Source organism: Eutrema salsugineum, unplaced genomic scaffold, assembly GCF_000478725.1.
Source record: "Eutrema salsugineum unplaced genomic scaffold, Eutsalg1_0 scaffold_5, whole genome shotgun sequence".
Classification (NCBI taxonomy): domain Eukaryota; kingdom Viridiplantae; phylum Streptophyta; class Magnoliopsida; order Brassicales; family Brassicaceae; genus Eutrema; species Eutrema salsugineum.
Window position 1 is genome coordinate 509,249 of NW_006256612.1, and position 6,000 is coordinate 515,248.

Consider the following 6,000-nt stretch of genomic DNA (forward strand, 5'->3'; position numbering starts at 1 on the left):
TCCTCACCATGATCTAGATGCCTACAGGTAACTCCCTTAACCCATTAATCAAATATGATTTTACTTTATCGACATAAGAACATTTCCAAAACCGACCGTTTCTATGTTCTTCTTTCTTTCAAATTTTTGAACCTGTCTCACTCTTTTTCGAAAGAGATTCCAAATCTCTAATCACATCACACTCTTATTAAGGTATGAATCCAAATTTCTCACTTTTTCTTATGAACTCTAAATTAAGGTTTTTTTAGAATGAGTAAGAATTCACCTTAAGATGATTGGAAACTGTCTTTGAGCTCAAGACTAGACTTCTGGGTAGTTTAATTGCATGATTTAACACCTGGACGTATAGATTTGAAATTTTCAAAAATTTAAGATTTTAATACTTGAGAAAATCAAAATTTGAAGAACTGTTTGATTTAGCATTAGAAAATCTGGATTGTTTGGTTTCTGTTGATAGATAAAATGATTAAATTACATATGAATGAGCATTAACATCATCTTGCTTTGGAAATCTCATATGTGGAACATCACTATATCGAATTCGACCAGGAACTCCCAGATTTTGCAATGTTTGATGCAATTACAATTTGTTTGTCATTTGAATGTGTTTGTGATAGCTGTATGAACATCTTTGCTTATAAAAATCGATTCAAAAGCAGCTTCACTCATTCTCTATTTTGAGAATTTTGTTTTGCAGGCCATAGAACTCTCCCGAGCTCGTCTCTTTTGAACTAAGAAGAGTCCTCATGCAAAGAATCCACATTCCCATGAGACATATGACACATTGAACAAGACGCAGCAGAGTGATGATGAAACTTTTTTCTCCTTCATATCTGCGCAGAAAATAATATTTTCATGAGAGATTGAGAGGGCCCCCGCTCAAAAATCTGTACCTCGGAAAGCTAAGTCTTCCACTAGACCGAAGGTGAAGTTTGTTGGTAAAGCCATTGATCCAGACATCAACTACTTGGAGCAGCTTGAGAAGCTGAAGATCAAGCCAACTCCAGCAATCAATTACTCTACTCTTGAAATGCTTAGAATCAGAGAGGATGTGATATGGTATCTTGATAAGCTTGGAATAAGATCATTTATGGAGCAGAGTTTTCCAACTTATGAGAACCACACCAGAGAGTTCCTTGCATCTGCGACCTTGTGCTACAAAAAGAGAGCTACTTTTAGAGCTCTAGATGGCACATTATCCTTCTCTATTGGTGGACATCTCTACTCTCTTACCATTTTAGAGGTGTGTGATGCTTTGAAGCTGCCATATTGTGACGAGATTGCTTTGGAGAAAGATCTAGATGATGATCTATGGAGATTGATGGGTCATGGAATTTATGACAAAGGAAGATCTAAAGCCTCATTTCTCTCTCACCCTGCTGTTCGATATGTGCACAAGTTTCTGGCACACACCATGTTTTCCAGAGCCAACCAGGCGAATGTGCTCAAACCAGAGCTGGTGACACTTCAGCTACCTTTCACAGATCATCCAAGGTTCTTTTGCTTTGCTTGCATCATTGGCAAGAACTTAGTGAAGGTTAAGCATGAGATGCTTACCTCTGAGTGTCAGGAATTCTCACCAGCCTTTGGGAACATCATTACTTTGCTTATGGTAACAGCAAGAGTTGATTTTTCAGCCGAGACGCCTCTTAGGGAGGATTGGTTCGATCTCTCCCAGTTCTCCAGAGACAGGACTATTTCCAGGGCCAAGATGGATCCCATTGTATTTGCTTACAAGGTCTGCACTAGTACCTCTGAGTACAGGGTTCTCCTACCATCAGATTCAGTGCCCCGAATTTGAGATGGAGCAGACCCAGGATAGAGACCAGAGACTTGCGATTTCCTACCATCTATGCCACTCCTTCCTTTGAACATGAAGCAATTTATGGCTGCAAAAGCCAAGAGATAGGTAGCTACAAACAGCAGGAGACTTCAGCCTGCACCATCATCATCCCGAGCCAGTTCCTCCCACACCAGAACACCCACTAGGAGCGATGCAGACTTTTCAGCTTTGAAGAAGAAGCTTGACCAGCAGGAGAGGATCAACAGGCGCATGAAGAAGAGCCACAGGTTTGATGATGACTCCTCTGCCACAGAGACAGACGACAGCCATGAGACATATGCGCTTATCCATCACCTCACCATACCCATGGTTCAATTATTTTCTTTTTTTTTAGACTCTTTTGCTTTTATTTAGCATCTTCTCACCAACTTTTTCACACTGGAGATAGTGTGGTTTAAGTCTGGGGGAAGATGTTTATCTGTACTGATTTATTTTCTTTGTTTCTTATCGTTTTCTACAATATTTAAATTTTTTCTATGCTTATTAAAAGACCTTGAGTGTTTTTCAGGAATGTTTGACATAAAACTATGATGAGTAAGACCCATGTGCTTCTAGACTTTACATGATAGTTCTTTTTGTGGTTAGTATTAGACTAGGCGGTATCTAGAGTACTTGCACTACGAATTCCCACTAGAAAATTTCTATTCATGGAGATATTTCTGACAGGATATACTAGCTCATTTTACTTGAACTTAATCTTGACATCTAATTTTCTCATCATTGGTTTTAGGCAGACATTATGATATACATCTAGGATATCTTTACCTCATTGCCACCACTCTTTGTTATACTAGATGACCAGTTCATCTTTAGCTGGTACGACACCCTTTACCCAAACCTTTATGTTCAAACTTCATGCATTCTCTCTTTAGTTTGTGTTGACAGATATGTTCAAAAATGTCGGAGAGGGAGGAACAACATAGTTTTCAGTCACTCAAGAGAAAGACTGAAGGATTTTGGGAAAGTGGAGCATCAAGAATCTGTCAAAGGTCAATGATGCCTCAAAAAGCTCAATCATAAAGGTAAATTTCGTGCTTCCTAAGACTCTATGTAAAAAGGTGGTCTCTCCTTTCAAAAAAAAAAAAATCAAAAAAGAGAAAAAGAATAAAAGGAAAGGAAACCAAAAGCCTAAAAGAGTCTAGGATGGCCGAAATTATTTGGAGCAAGGGCTACAAGTATTCATATGTGGAGTATTGGTTTTAAAACCTGGACGAAAATCTTAGTTTGGGGGAGTAATGGGAAGAACCTGAAGGAAGGATAGATCAGAAATCTTAAGGCAAGAAGAATGTAACTGGAAACTATAGATATCAACAGCTCCATCCTCTCTTGATGTTTTGCATAATATCCTATATCTCCAGGAAAGGTAACCTTAAACACTAAAAACCTCACCCCTTAAAAAGCCATTTTGAATACATAGCCTTGATTGCCTTACTAAACTCTTTTTGATGAGAACCACTGGAACTTTTGAATGAATGTTAAGAGCTAGTTGACTGTAAGATAGGTCTAAGTATGTAGACTTTCGCATTACGGATCAACAAACTAGTTATGCCTGTATTTTGGTGAGAATTTTCTAGACTATACCTGATCTGAGCATAATGATTCACTTTAGGTTAGAAGCATGGTCTCTGAGATTTTGTTAGTTCCTGCGATTTTCAAACCACTTTTCTAGTGTTAGATCTTTTGTTTTGCTTAAGGACAAACAAAGGTTTAAGTCTGGGGGAGTTGATAACACCTGATTTTGATCACACTTTTATGGATTACTTTCAAACTCTTATGCAAGTGTTTTCACGCAGTTTTAAAGGTTTTATAAGTATTTCCATGTTTTGGAGTTTTAAAAAGCTTCTCAGGAAACTTGGAGTTTTGGAGTGCACTTTGGAGCAAAAATACACTTTTGGATAAATTCAGGCCGTCAGAAGTTTGGCAACCAAAGAAAACTTTCTCACCGTCTCATTATCCCCAAAGTTGGAGAAATTATAGAGGAGACAACCAGCTTTCTAACATATTTGGAATCTATGCAATCCAACGGTTAGATTTCTAGATATCATCAATGCACTGAAGTCCAATCAACACAGTTCAGTCAAGGACAAAAGCTCTCTCCCGCGGCAAAGCTTCTCTCCACCACGGCTCAGCCTCCCTCACTCGTGGTGGAACTTGGTCCAAACCTCAGAAGCCTAGTTAAGGCTCAAGATACTTCCTGCACTCATTTTACAAGTCCTATGTACCTAAACTTGAGGAAACACTATAACTACTCATTTTTAAGATTTAATGTTAAATTTCTTTAGAAGCGGTGTTTCCCTAAGCAATTTAAGCACCCCTGAGCACCCTTGTCGTGGTCGAACCTGATTGGTTGAGACATAAATTTTTTTTCCTTTTATTTCTTTTTCTCCTTGGACATTATTTCTTCTCTCTTCATTTTCAATTCATCTCTTCGATATTCTTCTGCGATCTCTCCTCATTCGAAACTGTTTCATATTTTGATTGTATACATAAGAGCTTGGTTTTGATTGTATACATAAGAGCTTGTTATACAAATGAGCTGATTCATATTTTGGTTTTCGGAAACGCAGCCTCCGCTGAACCTGCAACAAGACGAAGAGATCGAAAGGAAAAGTCTTCAGATCAATGTTGTTGTTCCGGATAACAAGCCCGTCGTTGCTGTGGATGATTCATTGGTTGTGAATGAATTGGAAGAAAAAGAAAACTCACAGAAGGAAACTGGTTTGATTGGTGATGATGATGACAAGGAGAAGAAGCAAGAGGAAGACTTTATGATGGAGGATTTTTCTGTTAGAGACAAGAAGAAAGAGAGGAGATCGATAACCAAGAACAGACCAGTGTTTAGATTGTCTCTGGAGAAAACAATCCCTCTAAAGTCTGTAGATACAGCGACGGAGATTGCTTTATCAGAGAAAAGAAGGTTTGTTAATTATCCATCTAACACAAATATCTTGTTTGCAATTATCAGTCTTTTTAATGATTGTTTTTGTGTGTAACGTAAATGCAGTGAAAGGCCAATAACTCAGAGTTCAAAGGAGAATGAAGAGAAACTGGTTCACCGCCAGAGATTCAGTTTCTTGAAGTAAGTCAGACTCTTTGTGTTTTCCTTCTTTATTGCATTGTATATGATCTTTTTTTCCCTGGTCTTGACTCTTGATTATGATGTTCCTTTGTTTATACCAACAGCTGTTTTAGTGATTAAAATTACACAAACCAAAATCATTTGTTTTTTTTAAGCACCTCATTTTAAGCATCTCTCATTGGAGAGTGAAAATTTGAAAAAAACATATCGGGGTGCTTAAACAAAAAATATCAAAGAAACTAATAGAAAAATGATTAAACACCTTTTAAGAATGCTTACCATTGGAGATGGTCTTACGCTCCTTTGTTTTCTCTCTAGGGCTGTTCAATAACAGAACTTCCCAGAAAATGCATATTGGCCAATACAAATTTAGATATTGGTATTATGGTTTTTAGTGGTATTGGGAGGAAACGGAGCATAATGATAAGACCATTTTTTTTCTTCAAATTAATGTTGATATAATATATATACATTCAACGTTCTGAATTGCTCTACTTTTACTTTTAAATCTGACATCAAACTGCTTTTTTTTTCTATGTTTTTGGGCATGTGGTATAGAGATAATTTTCATTGAATTCAGCTTTTCTTTACTATTGAGTTTTGAATTCGTTGGAGTTAGGAAGTATAAAAACATATGTATGTTTCTTATTCAACTAAAAGCAGATTTGTATTTTGAACATGAGAAAATTCTGACTGAACCCTATTAACTAATGCACCATGATTCACAGTTTATTGGTTTCATGATTTGGAAAGACATGGCTTCTCATTAGGCTAATTATTCTCGTATTCAAACCGCAATAATTTAGAATGGAAAATTCAAAGTTATTTTAATATATCATAAAAAAGAATCAATAAAAAATAATTACTTAATTAAAAAATAGAATTAAAATGTTTTTTTTTCAAGCCAAAACTCATTGTAAAATTAACACATAAGTAAAAGATTCTGAAACTTGCTGTGGACCTGACACATAAACTTTTACTACCTATAATATCAATTCCATGATCACTAATGTGGATCATGCTTTCTTATATTTTAACCTGAATCAAAGAGTCTAACCCCTCACGATAAGACAGGTCT